The sequence below is a fragment of the Lucilia cuprina genome, chromosome 6 (genome assembly GCF_022045245.1).
Source record: "Lucilia cuprina isolate Lc7/37 chromosome 6, ASM2204524v1, whole genome shotgun sequence".
NCBI lineage: Eukaryota > Metazoa > Arthropoda > Insecta > Diptera > Calliphoridae > Lucilia > Lucilia cuprina.
The window spans coordinates 28238232-28255263 of NC_060954.1; positions in this window are offsets into that span (position 1 = coordinate 28238232).

Consider the following 17032-nt stretch of genomic DNA (forward strand, 5'->3'; position numbering starts at 1 on the left):
AGCAGTCGTTTATATATCTTTTTATTGCTTTATAGTTGCCATTTGTTTTGGTATATAATTTATTGCATAATATATATTTAGAAAATGACCAATTTGATAGATCGGTAGAATTATTTTCACAGCTTTAAAAACGCTGTAATTTAAGGGAAAATAACATTGACAGTCATTTAGGCATCATTTTAAAGCATTATGATTGCACTTTAATATGGTATATCATTTGTAGCATAATGTGTGTTTTTACAAATTGGTCAATTTGATAGATCGGTAGAATTATTGTTCTATGTTTAATAAACGCGGTAATCTGAGGTTCCGATATGGTTGCAATTAACTTTGGCAGTTTGTATTGACATAATGTATTTTTAGAAAATGGCCAATTGGATAGATCGGTAGTATTATTTTCCCAGTTATAAAAACCCGGTAATTTGAGGTAAGTTGAGGTTCGATATGGTTGCAAATATCATTTATAGTTTTCATGTTATAGCAGTCGTTTATATATCTTTTTATTGCTTTATAGTTGCCATTTGTTTTGGTATATAATTTATTGCATAATATATATTTAGAAAATGACCAATTGGATAGATCGGTAGAATTATTTTCACAGCTTTAAAAACGATGTAATTTAAGGGCAAATAACATTGACAGTCATTTAGGCATCATTTTAAAGCATTATGATTGCACTTTAATATGGTATATCATTTATAGCATAATGTGTGTTTTTACAAATTGGTCAATTTGATAGATCGGTAGAATTATTGTTCTATGTTTAATAAACGCGGTAATCTGAGGTTCCGATATGGTTGCAATTAACTTTGGCAGTTTGTATTGGCATAATGTATTTTTAGAAAATGGCCAATTGGATAGATCGGTAGTATTATTTTCCCAGTTATAAAAACGCGGTAATTTGAGGTTCCGGTATGGTTGTGAATAACTTTGACAGTTTTCATGCTATGACAGTCATTTATGCATCATTTTAAAGCATTATGATTGCACTTTAATTTGGTATATCACTTGTGGTAAAATGTGTTCGTCTAAAAAAATTGCCAATTTGATGGATCAGTAGAATTGTTGTTCTATGTTTAAAAACGCTGTGATTTTAGGTTCCAATATGGTTGCAAATAACATTGACAATTTTAATGCCAGGACAATCGTTTATGTATCATTTTAAAGCATTACAGTTGCACTTTGTTTTGGTATATAATTTGTGGCATAATGATTTTTTTACAAAAATAGGATAGATCGGTATATTTATTGGTACATGTTAAGAAATGCGGTTATTTAAGGGTCCGATATGGTTGCAAATATCTTTTATAGTTTTCATGTTATTGCAGTCGTTTATATATCTTTTTATTGCATTATAGTTGCCATTTGTTTTGGTATATAATTTATTGCATAATATATTTTTAGAAAATGGCCAATTGGATAGATCGGTAGAATTATTTTCACAGCTTTAAAAACGCGGTAATTTGAGGTTCCGATATGGCTGCAAATAACATTGACAGTTTTCACGCTATGACAGTTATTTATGCATCATTTTAAAGCATTATGATTGCACTTTAATATGATATATCATTTGTAGCATAATGTGTATTTTCACAAATTGGTCAATTTGATAGATCGGTAGAATTATTGTTCTATGTTTAATAAACGCTGTAATCTGAGGTTAAGATATGGTTGCAATTAACTTTGGCAGTTTTCGTGCAAGGACAGTCGTTTATGCACCATTTTAAAGCATTAAAATTGCCATTTGTTTTGGTATATAATTTATTGCATAATGAATTTTTAGAAAATGGCCAATTGGATAGATCGGTAGTATTATTTTCTCAGGTTTAAAAAGGCGGTAATTTGTGGTTCCAATATGGTTGTGAATAACTTTGACAGTTTTCATGCTATGACAGTCATTTATGCATCATTTTAAAGCATTATGATTGCACTTCAATTTGGTATATCATTTGTAGCATAATGTGTGTTTTTACAAATTGGTCAATTTGATAGATCGGTAGAATTATTGTTCTATGTTTAATAAACGCTGTAATCTGAGGTTAAGATATGGTTGCAATTGACTTTGGCAGTTTTCGTGCTAGGACAGTCCTATATGCACAATTTTAAAGCATTAAAATTGCCATTTGTTTTGGTATATAATTTATTGCATAATGTTGTTGTGTAATTGTACATGGTAATTGTACAATATTTCTATGAATGTTAAATATAACATGTCAATATTCTATGTGCATCACAATGTAATTTGAGTATAAAGCTTAGTTGTAATATTGTTATCTTTATAGATATGCATAGTAAAGAAACACATTAAACAACATGGTGTCAGGTGTGAACATTTAAAATCGATTTAAAAAAATTTAAATATTATTTTGCAAAAATTAAAAATAAATATATGAAATAAACATATATTGGCAAAAAATATAAAAAATATAAAACTAGAGACAATGAGCTCTAATGTAAAATTAAATTTACATTTGTCTAACATGGCCGCCGAATGGAAAACTTGTTTAGCCCAATTTCAAATTTATCTAACAGGAGCAAAGCTAGATACCGTGCTTGATGGCAGAAAAGTTGCCATCCATCCATCCATCCATACATCCATCATATGGGACCAAGCTGTTTTCATATATTTAGTTCGTTTAATATATTAGCAAGTTATGTAAAATATGATGATTTAATTAAATTATTCGATGAGTATTTTATCCCAAAAAAGAACATCACAATTGAGCGCCATTCTTTACACGCAATTAAAAGGGTGGCAAAAGCATCGACGATTACATTACATCATTAAAGAATCTTAGCCTTACTTGTGAGTTTGGTACACTTAGAGAAGGTATAGTGAAGGATGTCTTTATTTGGGGATTGTCACCAAGCTTACAGCACATAAAAAAGAAATTACTATGTGAAAATGATATAAAACTAGACAAAGCCATAACAATTGCAAGAAGAATAGACATAGCACGTGAAGAAGCTGCACATTTAGATGGTCTTGGTATTAACTATTTAAACAGAAAACATAAGTTTGAAGGGCGAAAGGTGCTAAAGTCTAAATGTAAAAAATGTGACCAAGTACATACTAATAAATGTCCGGCAGAAAATGCTATTTGAAATTGTAATAAAAAAGGGCAACATACTTTTGCATGTTTTTGGAAAAGGCAACAACAACAAAATGGTACCGTTAGTAATCAATGGTCTGGTCGCCAAAAACAACAACACCATCAAAAACAATAAAAAACAAGTATGTTAAGAATTTGTCTCATAATTATGATAATGAACCAACAGAGTTGTTTGTTTGCACATTATCGTCTTTTCATCAAAACCAACAACAAAATTACATTGGTACATTTTTTTCTCAACAAAAAGTGATTCGTAATTTATCAAAAATTCAACATTTTATCAACTTACGAGCAACAGCTATATGACGGTATATTGTACTCCTAATAAAAAATACGAAGGTGCAATTTCAAGTGGATACTGGTGCTGATACCAACATCATATCAAAGTGTATGGCTGAGGATTTAGATCTCAACGACCACATTGAAATTACAAATACAACTATAAACACATTTAGTGGTGAGAAATTGCATATATATGGTAAAATTGATGTTGAATTTATGTATGAAGGTAAAAAATATGATGATTACTTTTATATTATAGATTTAGAATGTAAGAATATAATAGGTTTAAATTTGGCAATTAAGATGGGTAAGCTCAATTTTTTTGGTATCTAAGCCGGATGGAAAGTTAAGGCTATGCTTAGACCCTCGAAATTTAAACAAAGCAATTTTGCGACCTCATTTTCAGTTCCCTAATATCGATGATTGCAAGGCCAAGTTAAGTGGTTCTCGTTTTTTTAGCACATGGAAACTATGGATTCTGTATGATTCCTCTGAGTGAAAATTCGTCAAAATTATGCACCTTTAATACTCCATTTGGCACGAAATTTCCATTCATTTTACGTCTTCAGTGTTACAATTTGAATGTGGTTTATAAACCCGGAAAGTATTTGTTTATAGCAGATACATTATCTAATTGTCCACTGAAGGAGAAAGCCTTGGTAGAATTTGATAATGACTGCAATTTTATAAATATGCATATGGAAATTCCCTTTTCTAACGTAGATGAAATAAGGCAACATATGGAAAATGATCAAATATGTAATAAAATAAAGGAATATATACAAAACGGCTGGCCAAAAAATCAAAAATTAGTAGACAAGGAAATTGTTCCTTAAGTATTAGGTGATCGGAATTTAATTCCTTCTATGTTACGCCGTAAGATCTTAAATTTCTTACATGAAGGTCACATGGGCATCCAGAGACGTCGAAAATTAGCACGTCAGACCGTTTACTGGCCCAATATTTATAATGATATTGCAAACATTGTAAATAATTGTAAAACATGTTTAAAATTTAAAAACTGTAATCCCAAAATGGAAATGATACCACATGAAATATATAACTCACCTTGGTTCAAAGTTGGAAGCGATATGTTTGAATTTAACAAAAGACAGTATTTAATAGTAGTTGATTACTTCACAAAATATATTGAAATCGAATTATTAGAAAATGGATTCTCAAGTGCAAATGTCATTATAAAATTTAAATCAATCTTTGCAAGACATGGCATACCGCTAATTTTATTTTCTGACAATGGATCTCCGTATGTGAGGCTAATACTTATTATTTTCTTTGAGTGTATTTAATACCTGCTCATTTCGAAAATACTCAAATAAAATTTGTTCTAAGTATCTATGAAAATTAAGGCATACAAATATTGAAAAATTTTCATTTGAAATTTGAAATACAAACGGAACAGGAAATAAAACATTTAATAATTTCAAACCGTTAAATATTAGAATAAATAAAGATTTAATTACTATTAATTTGGGGACATTCAATTTTTTAATTATTGTTCAAAGTATCATTTGAAATCCTTCGGAAGGTAAGCTAGCGAGATATATGTATGTGTGTTTTTTCTACATTAGTTTTTTTAAGATTTTAGATAATTGTGTCATTATAATCCTTGTTCCAATTGAAACAAAGGATTCAAGCCAGTACGAGATACAATTTTAATGATCGACAATCGATCAATCCTCAAAACACAAAAGAGAAAATTGTTTATATAATCCCTACCTACAAATATTGCAAAATTGTTAAAATCAAATTCTAATAACCAAGCCAGCATCTTAAACAAACTGAATTCCTAAAATAAAAACGCTAAACCTAAGTATTCTATTACAATTTTCATCAATGACGTCATCAAACTTCTTAACAGTGTCTGAGTTGTCATTAAATACAATTTGCCTAAAACTAAACTTAAATTTAATTTAAACTTAAACTAAACTACAATTAACTCAAATTTAATCATCATTTTAATTTAAAATATCCTAATTTTAACTTAAAATATCCTAATTTTATCCTAAAATATCTTAATTTTATCTAAAAATGATCTTAAATTAATTATACTTACTTTATACTTACCTTAAACATAATCTAAAACTAAAATTTCAACAAAAATAACTAAAATTTTATCCACTATTACATTTAATTTGTTACATTAATTTTACATTTACATTATAAATTTTGTTTAGTTTTATTATTTTAACTTACACAATAATCTGGTACATATTTGAGTGAAAACTAAAAATTTATTACATAATAATTAATTAAAATAGGTAATAATTAAATGAATCCTCGACTTCAGGCCTGGTGACATCGTTGGATTTTGAAACTGGTGAGTTTTTAAATAAATATTGAAAAATTACTTATTCACTCATTTATTGTAAAAACAACCCTTAAAATAAATATTTTATTTTACTCAATATTCAAATTTTGAGTTAAAATTATTTTTTTTAAAATTGAATTTTGAGTAAAACAAACATTTACATATCCACACAAACATTTGATTTATAAATATTAAATACATAAATTTAAAAGAATGTAATTATTTAATTAGATTTAAATTATTATTTCTTTATTACTTTTAAATAAATACTGTTAATGTATATTTATATTATGAAACTTTCCGATTAAACTCATTTTTAAATAATTCCATGAAAAGTTAAGGTTGAACGTCAAGTAGGTTAGTATTAGGGCAATCCAATATATTGATGAGATAGCATGACAGGGTGGGTAAAGATCATTGAAGAGGTAATGACATCTGGTCCTCTTCTTCAAAGTTTCTCAATTCATTTTTATTTTGTATATTTTTTTGTTATATTGTTTGTCTGTTTGGAAATTATGCCACCTAAGTTTTAAATAAATTATGTACCGAACTTAGTTCAATTATATAGTGGCAAGAACACTATCCCAATTTCCCTGAGCACGGCCGGTATTAAAGGTAGCACAGCCTCTAGATAATTGAAGCCTTCGTGGTCGGTCCGTTACATAAATTTAAATGGCGCCCAACGTGGGGCCTCAGCAACAACAGTACACTTTAATTATTTAGCTTTTGCTAATAAAATGTATATTAATTTAATGCTGATGGTCACACAAATTCTAATATTTTATAATTTCGTGGAACGACAAACGATTTTAACTATATATTATTTTATCTTGATTTTATTAAAATAATTGGACTATTGGTTATTCATTTTTTTTTAATTACTTAACCATATTTTATTGGGATCAAAAATATTGGGATGTTAAAATTCTTTTGCTAAATTCTTGCTGAGATTTCTGATTTTGGTTTTATATCGAAATTTTACTCGCAAGAAATGGCATATATGTATGGTCTGGACTTTCATATTTTATTTTCATTTTTATTTCTTCATAAAATTCTTCACTGGGTTATTTTGTAATTGAGATTTTTCTAAATGGTGTATATTGTTTAGTTACTCTTACATTAGCCTAAATAAATTGTGTAATGGTTTTAAAAGATGTGTTATTAATATATTGAGATTTTTACTTTGATCATGGTTTACCATTCAAAGTTTACTCTTTAATAGTATCACATCAAAACTTTTTTTTTATTTTTTTTTTTTATTTTTATGAGTTGAGGAGTACTTTGATTTTTTTATAATTTTTGTATATTTCTAACCACTTGAGTCAACCTTAACTAAGTAATGGAATAATAGATATCGAAATTTGAATACCGCGAATTAATATAACATGCCTTTGACAAGAAGTCATGATAATTTAGTTAATTTAGATGAACCGACAAATTGTAGTTTTACGGTCAATATAGAAGAACCAAATACAACCCAGACACAGACACAATCCCGTTCGGCTAGAAACACTACTAAAAGAAATCAAAATCGCGATAATAGTGAAGTTCGGTTAAGACAGATAGTTTCGGAATCGTCATGACTGGCGATTTCATCGTCATGACAATGAATTGGACTGGTTTTCTTTGACAAGAGCCTTACGAGACCAATATAAGGGTGATTATAACGACTTTGACATAATGGAAGACATTCACAGACGTAAGCAACGAAATAACGAGACTTTTGATGACTTCTTTAATTCAATTTCGCCATTAACTGACAGACTTAAAAATCAAATTTCAGACAGTGACTTGTGCGCGATATTAGTTCGGAATCTTCGAACAGAAATACGACACGAACTTTTGCATTTAGATATTTCAAGTGTATCGCAACTTCGCCGTGAAGTGAAGAAACACGAAAAGTTTGTAAAAGACATATCTTCATATGAAATACGCAAATCTGCAAAAGCTCGTGTAGCAGAAATCGACGCAAACAGCGAGGTAAATATTTCAGAAACCTCAGATGACAACATGGACGACGTTTGTGCAATTCGTGCTGAAGTGAAGTGTTGGAATTGCAACAAATAAGGACATACATACATGGACTGTGTTGAAATAAGACGATTTCTGCTATGGATGTGGTGCTAAAGATACATACAGACCGAATTGTCCGAAATGTGGAAAGAGACAACAGGGAAACGAACTAAAGGATGTCCGAAGACCATAGATCGGACATCCGAAACCAAGACTAGCGAAATTTTAGATCCAAACATTTTGACAGATGACATTAAGACAGAACACAAACATCCTCTACTAAGACCATATCATATTCGATTGGCAGAATATGAGAAAGCTCGTAAGAGAATATTTGGTGATTCGAAAAAGTCAAAGCGTTCATCTCAGCGTATTCGTGATTTTTATGGAAAACTTAAATCATTTATAACTTGTATTATTTCACCTATAATTTCTCAAGATAGTGATAGTAGACCTTATATTACATTAAAGATAGATAATGTCAAACATTTTGCGTTATTGGATAGTGGAGCGAACAAAAGCGTAATTGGTGGTGATTTAGCTTCTGAGACACAAACTAAGAAGGGATTTAGAAAATGTGTTGGAAATGTACGTACAGCGGATGGACAGAGACAGAATGTTTTAGGTACTGTCACATTGGACATTACTTTTCAAGGACAGAATAAAATATTTGAATTTTTAGTTATTCCGTCAATACAACAAAATTTGATTTGTGGTTTTGACTTTTGGAAAACTTTTGGTTTAAAAATTTCAGTTCCTGATATTATGGAAATAGAATGTACAGAAACAGACCCTGACAAGTTAATTTTAACACCCGAACAGAAACAACGACTAGACAAAGTAATAGCTACTTTTCCAAATTCTGAAGTTGAAGGTTTAGGTTGTACGACATTAATTGAACACTACATTGATACGAAAGATGCGAAACCTATAAAACAGAGGTACTATCCTATTTCTCCAGCTGTTGAAAAACAACTTTGTGGAGAACTAGATAGGATGTTATCTCTAGGTGTTATTGAAGAAGCACCAAGTTCACCTTGGTCTTCGCCGACTGTAGTGGTAGTAAAGCCTGGTAAGATTAGAATGTGTGTTGACAGTAGGAAATTAAACGCAGTGACAGTTAAGGACGCTTACCCGATACCGAACATCGACGGACTTATATCGAGACTTCCTTCAGTTCATTGTATATCGAAAATCGATTTAAAAGATGCCTTTTGGCAAATCAAACTGGAGGAAAGCTCGAAACCTAAGACAGCTTTTACAGTCCCTAATCGGCCTTTGTATCAATTTACAAGAATGCCGTTTGGACTGTGTAATGCACCGCAATCGTTGTGCAGTCTTATGGACATGGTTATTCCGTATCAGTTGAAGTCACACGTTTTTGTGTATTTGGACGATCTTTTAATAGTTTCGAAAAACTTTGACGAACATCTCACACATCTAATGGAGGTAGCAGTACAGTTAAGAAAGGCAGGCTTAACTATAAATGTTAAGAAGAGCAGTTTTGGACTTAATAAGGTTAAGTATCTCGGTTTTGTAGTAGGCAACGGGACATTACAAGTAGACGAGGACAAGGTTAAGGCAATACAAGACTTTCCGGTACCAAAATCTATTAGACATTTAAGACGATTTTTGGGAATGACAGGTTGGTAACGACGTTTCATTCAGGACTATTCCACATAAACTTTCCCATTGACCGAACTATTGACTAAAAAGAAACATTTCAATTGGACAGATGATGCTCAAGCGGCTTTTGAAAAATTAAAGACAAGGCTGACATCTGCGCCTTTATTAGTGCATCCAGATTATGCGAAACCATTCATTTTACAATGCGATGCGAGTACATATGGCATCGGGGCAGTTTTGGCACAGAAGGACAGTGACGGTGTAGAAAGACCAATCGCGTTTATGTCTCAGAAGTTAAATAAAGCCCAGCGAAACTATACAATAACGGAATTGGAATGTTTGGCAGTGGTGATGGCCATTAAAAAGTTTAGACCCTACATTGAATGTCAGGAATTTGTAGTAGTAACCGACCATGCAAGTTTAAAATGGTTGATGGGACAAAGAGATTTGTCCGGCGTTGGCACGATTCACGATGTCCCTAAAACTACAAGTTTAACTTTTCAATAGAACATAGGAGTGGCAAAGATAATGTAGTTCCCGATACACTTTCGCGAGTACATGAAGGAAAGATTTTGTTGAATCTATTGAACTTGAGACACTGCCGACAGTAGACTTAAATTCAACAGCATTTGACAGTACAGAATACACAAAATTGCGACAAGACTTTGCAAATTCAGAATTTCCGGACTTCAAAATTATAGACAAGTATATATATAAACGGACTGATTTTACTTCTGGAGAATTACATGAATCTAATTCTTGGAAACTTTTTGTACCGTCAGAACTGAGACAGGACGTAATATATTCAGCTCATGATATTCCAAATTCGGCACATGGCGGTATAGCCAAAACTTTAGAACGAATCAGACGATACTTTTATTGGCCTAGACTTGTGACTGACGTTAGAGACTATATACAAAATTGCGAATTATGTAAAACATCGAAAGCACAAACTAATATTTTGAAACCACCACTAGGACAGATGGTTATAATAGACAGACCATTTCAACGCTTATACATCGACTTGATTGGACCTTTACCGAGAACTAAATCTGGACATATTGGAATACTTATTATTTTAGATCATTTTTCAAAATTCACGTTTTTAAAACCACATAAAAAATTAATTTCAAAACATATAATTGACTACCTTAGGACAGACATTTTTCCATGTTATGGAGTACCAGAATCCATTATTTCTGATAATGGTTCACAATTTAAAAGTAAGGACTTTGAAAATTGTTTGAAAAATAATGGAGTCGAACACATTTTGACAGCTGTTTACAGTCCGCAGGCGAACGCTAGTGAGCGTGTAAATCGTTCGATCAATGAAGCTTTGAGATCATACGTACGAGATGATCAAAGAGATTGGGACAAATACATTCCTAGCATTAATTGCTCCTTAAGAAACAGTATTCACCAAAGCATTGGCAATAGTCCTTATAAAATTGTGTTCGGACAGAGTATGATTTCACATGGAAAAGACTATGAATTGCTACGTAAACTGAATATTTTGGCTGAGACTGACTCCATAATTGAAAGACAAGACAAATTCTTTTTGATAAGGGACAAAATTAGAGAATTGATGCGTAAAGCATATGAGAAAAATTCACGGATATATAATTTAAGGACTCGAGTTAGAAATTTTACAGTGGGACAAGACGTGTATAGAAGGACATTTACTCAAAGTTCAAAAGTTCAACATTTTAATTCAAAACTAGCTCCTATCGGTGTTAAAGCTAAAATTATTCGAAAAATTGGTCAAGTTTATTATGAACTTGAAGATGTAGATACTAAGGCTAGGGGAACTTACCATGCCAAGGATATTTGGATTTAAAAATTTTAGTTCATCAAAATGATATTTCTTTCTTTCGCCTTTACAGATCCAGTTTTTTGAGACATTACTCAAAACTGTATCTGTTTTGTGAGGCTAGTACTTATTATTTTCTTTGAGTGTATTTAATACCTGCTCATTTCGAAAATACTCAAATAAAATTTGTTCTAAGTATCTATGAAAATTAAGGCATACAAATGTTGAAAAATTTTCATTTGAAATTTGAAATACAAACGGAACAGGAAATAAAACATTTAATAATTTCAAACCGTTAAATATTAGAATAAATAAAGATTTAATTACTATTAATTTGGGGACATTCAATTATTGTTCAAAATATCATTTGAAATCCTTCGGAAGGTAAGCTAGCGAGATATATGTATGTGTGTTTTTTCTACATTAGTTTTTTTAAGATTATAGATAATTGTGTCATTATAATCCTTGTTCCAATTGGAACAAAGGATTCAAGCCAGTACGAGATACAATTTTAATGATCGACAATCGTTCAATCCTCAAAACACAAAAGAGAAAATTGTTTATATAATCCCTACCTACAAATATTGCAAAATTGTTAAAATCAAATTCTAATAACCAAGCCAGCATCTTAAACAAACTGAATTCCTAAAATAAAAACGCTAAACCTAAGTATTCTATTACAATTTTCATCAATGACGTCATCAAACTTCTTAACAGTGTCTGAGTTGTCATTAAATACAATTTGCCTAAAACTAAACTTAAATTTAATTTAAACTTAACCTAAACTACAATTAAACTACAATTAACTCAAATTTAATCATCATTTTAATTTAAATATCCTAATTTTAACTTAAAATATCCTAATTTTATCCTAAAATATCTTAATTTTATCTAAAAATTATCTTAAATTAATTATACTTACTTTATACTTACCTTAAACATAATCTAAAACTAAAATTTCAACAAAAATAACTAAAATTTTATCCACTATTTTATTTAATTTGTTACATTAATTTTACATTTACATTATAAATTTTGTTTAGTTTTATTATTTTAACTTACACAATAATCTGGTACATATTTGAGTGAAAACTAAATATTTATTACATAATAATTAATTAAAATAGGTAATAATTAAATAATTCCTCGACTTCAGGCCTGATGACATCGTTGGATTTTGAAACTGGTGAGTTTTTAAATAAATATTGAAAAATTTACTTATTCACTCATTTATTGTAAAAACAACCCTTAAAATAAATATTTTATTTTACTCAATATTCAAATTTTGAGTTAAAATTATTTTTTTAAAAATTGAATTTTGAGTAAAACAAACATTTACATATCCACACAAACATTTGATTTATAAATATTAAATACATAAATTTAAAAGAATGTAATTATTTAATTAGATGTAAATTATTATTTCTTTATTACTTTTAAATAAATACTGTTAATGTATTTTTATATTATGAAACTGTCCGATTAAACTCATTTTTAAATAATTCCATGAAAAGTTAAGGTTGAACGTCAAGTAGGTTAGTATTAGGGCAATCCAGAATATTGATGAGATAGCATGACAGGGTGGGTAAAGATCATTGAAGAGGTAATGACATCTGGTCCTCTTCTTCAAAGTTTCTCAATTCATTTTTATTTTGTATATTTTTTTGTTATATTGTTTGTATGTTTGGAAATTATGCTACCTAAGCTTTAAATAAATTATGTACCGAACTTAGTTCAATTATATAGTGGCAAGAACACCATCCCAATTTCCCTGAGCACGGCCGGTAGATAATTGAAGCCTTCGTGGTCGGTCCGTTACACGTATAATTCAAAAGTATTTAAAAAGGTTTGTTTGGAGTGGGTCATTGAACATAGAACGTCAAGTCCATATTTGCCTAGATCCAACGGTCTGGCTGAAAGGTCAATTCAAACAGTAAAAAATGTTGTACAAGTGCAAAGAGTGTGGCTCAGATCCTTATATAGCACTTTTGTTATATAGGACGACACCAAAAGATAATATGCCAAGTCCAGCACAGTTATTGATGTCTCGAACTTTAAGGACAAAAATACCTACAATTTCAGAAAACCTCAAACCAAAATTAGTTGACACCGTAAGATATGAAGATCAATTGAGAACACGGTCAATGAAATCTGCAATTAGAATAAAAATGCAGTAAAAGAAAAGACAATTAAAATTGGAGACCCAATAATGTTTAAAAAGAACAATAATACTTGGTGATTTCCTGGGGAGGTGGTTGAAGAGTGCCAGGAACCCAAATCATTTCTTGTAAGGGATGATTTCATATATATATGAGCTACCTAATCTCTGACCATTGCTTAACTACAGAGATGCAAAAACATCACTTCAGTATTCAACAACGAATGTGTGATTCGGCAATAGCACCTACAGACGTAATCAGAGGATACACTGTGGTCTGGTATGGACAGAGTAAACCCTAAATATACCCTGACATGGAAGGCAGATTCATTTATAAGACCCTACATCCATCCCGTATGGTATACATTTGACACCAACTCATTTCCAACGCCGTTATCTCAGCTATAGCACCGAACTTGTTACCGAATCATAGACTTTACCGTGCACCAGTCTTTCAACCAATATTCTCTTCCCGGGTATGAACCGCAGCCATCACGTACATACCGAATGAAACACTCCATAAGCCGGGACAAGACAAATATGGAAACTTAGCCCGTGGTATCAAATTATAAGGCTGCCTGATTTGGCCCCTGTTCAAATTATTTCAAGGAATGTCTGATGATACATTTAACATCACCAGTTTATAATCCTGGCAAATAGGGAAGAGTTGGTGTTAAAGGCATAAATTACTGAATGAATCAAGGGTATATGGACCTCGCCACACCCAAATACTCGTAACAATGTCGAGTGTTTTCTCTTGAATTTAGGTCACCTACATCTGTTTATTTTGTCGAAGTTATGTAAAATTTAAAAAATAAATAAAAAATTGCTGTGGTGAAAATGTCAGAATAATAAATTAAAATGTCGTTACCCAGCAAACACAGAGTGTTCATGTAAAGTCTAGAAAGGTTGTAAATCATACCATTTTTAAATTTTTAAACTCTAAATCGAATGTAAACGTTAAATCAGTTTCTCGTTTAAAGAACAGTTAATGTTTAATATTAAATAAAATTAATAACATTTTTAAAACGTTTGATTATGTGTTTGTTGGGTTATTTAAAATATGGGAAATATACTAATACTACCATAAGTTTATTTACTACTACATTCAATCGACTTAGGTTTTTGACAACAGACTTAGGTCCTTGACAGCAGAGTTTCCGCTCTATATACTCTATGCATAAAAGTATATAAATTCTGGGTCCTTATTAAATGCTAAGACGATCTAGCCATGTCCGTCCGTCTGTCTTTCTGTTGAAATCACGATAGGGACCACACGGGAAGAGCTAGACATTTGAAATTTCGTATAAATATTCTCTATTGCTAACGTTTGCTTGGTATTGAAAATATCGGCTCACTTTTTCGAATAGCCCCCATACAAGTGGACCTCCAGAAAACAGCTTTAACGAGCGTAACTGCTTCAGCAGCACGAATATAGCGATGAAATTCTACATAAAGAAGTTTCATATAAGCCAAAATCTTTCTACCAAATTTTTTTAGGATCGGTCCATAATTGATCTACCCCCCATATAAGGTCCCCTTCAGCAAATGACTCATTACCTGCAAAAAAATGCGATTATAGCAATTAAATTCGTAAGTTTCTTACGACTCAAAAGCTGTCTACCAATTTTTTTTAGGATCGCTCCATAATTGACCCAATCCCCCATATAAGGTCCGGGAAATCACTACAACACTCATTACTGGCTTAAAAATAAGAATATAGCAATGAAATTCGATACACATAAGTTTCATACGAATCAAAATCTCTCTACTAAATTTTAAATGGATCGATCCATAATTGACCCTACTCCCCATATAAGTCCCCTTCAAAAAATTACTTAAATGCTTATTAATGGCTTCAATAAATAAATTTCAGAAATTACAAACTTTTACCAAAAAAAATATTTTAGTACTTTGAGATCCAAAAAAGTACCCTCTGAAATATTTTTTGATACTGAGACAAAATCCCTTTTTCTATCCATGATTTGGATCGATTTAAATTCAAAAATTGTCACAAAATTCTTAAATTTTGCTATTTTTGCAAACTGACTCTATGTTTTGTCGCACCTTTTATTTAATTGAAAATTACATTATATACATATGTATATGTATGTATGTACCCTTTAAACATTTAGAAGACAAAACTTTGATTTCGATATTTCGTCTTCTAGAAATATATTTTTAAGTAACTTCCGGATGATAGTTAGAAGAGTGCATCCATTTTGCTTTTACAAAAAACCATGACTGTTGAATTTTTTCATCTGGAAGTATACGTTTTAGTGACTTCTGAATGATAGTTGGGTAATAACACACATTTTACAATAACAAAATACATTGTTTCCTAATTTGTATCTTCTTGATTTGTATGTTTATGTCACATCTGGAAGACAGTTTGAAGAGTTCTCACATTAATGTTGTATTTTATTCATCTGAAAGTGTGGATTGTAGTCACTTCTGGACGATTGTCAGACGAGAGCAAACATTTAACAAAAACTAAATACATTGATTTCTAGTTTTCCCATTCTGGATGTTTACTTTTAGGTTACTTCCGGATGATAGTAATATATAAATACTCTTTTGTTTAGCGTGAACGCGAAAAAAATAAAAATAAATAACGCAGAAATTCGGATAAGTTCAGTGATGTAAAACTTAAATGAATTATTGAATTTAATATTTATAGAAAAATTGTGTAATTAATATATTGTGAATATTAAGCAATAAGAAACAATATGACAGTGTTGTTTTAAAATCAACTGTTAAAAACATTTAAGAAGGTTTTGTTAATTGGAGAAGTTTATTTAATATATACCAAAAAGTAATTATCTTCAAGGATTATATAAAGAGAATTAAAAGGTAAGTTGTCATATTTTACATTACAATACTATTTTAAGAATAAGTTAACAACTCTAAACGGCTTCCATTTCCGTTATTTTTAAACGAAGTCTAATATGTTAAGTTAAATATATTTTTGTATTAAATTTCGTCTCATTTGATGAACATTGCATTTTTTACCTATTTAGATTTATTTTAGTTAAATCTTAACTTTCAACATTTTTTAAACTATTTGAGCGTTTAGGTACTGTTTCTAGATTACGTATGATCACTTTGAGCTAAAATTTTTTTGTATTTTATTATGGTAATAAAAAATACATTAAAATTTTACTTAAAGTATTTAAACGTTAGGTGGAATCATTATATTCAAATTAATGCTACTGTTTTATACATAAATTATTTTTTGACTTGGGTCAGGTCACTTGACACGAAATTGCCCATATAATATTAATATTTAATATTAAAATCAAATATTTTTAAAAACACCTTTTTTAAATACAATTTTATTTATTTTCTTATAGCTTTCGATTTAATTATTCTATTTTTTAGTTATTAACACCAGGTCTTTCAATGACCTTTATATGATACTAATATTCTTAAATTTTTGAAAGTGTATAACTCCTTAATTAGAAGAGAGCAAACAAAAAATAGTATTGCAGCATTAGTGTCAAAATCAATAACCCGTTTAGGGTCGTTAAGATGTTTCTATCGTTAGTGACTGTAAATAATTTTAAAAATAATCCATGACTTAGTAATTTCAGATCTTTATAGACGGATTATTTCCAAGTTATTTAAAAAATGTTCATGAAAGGTAACGTTTTATTGATTCAAAACAATAAATAAATGAATTAATTAATTTTTAATTATTT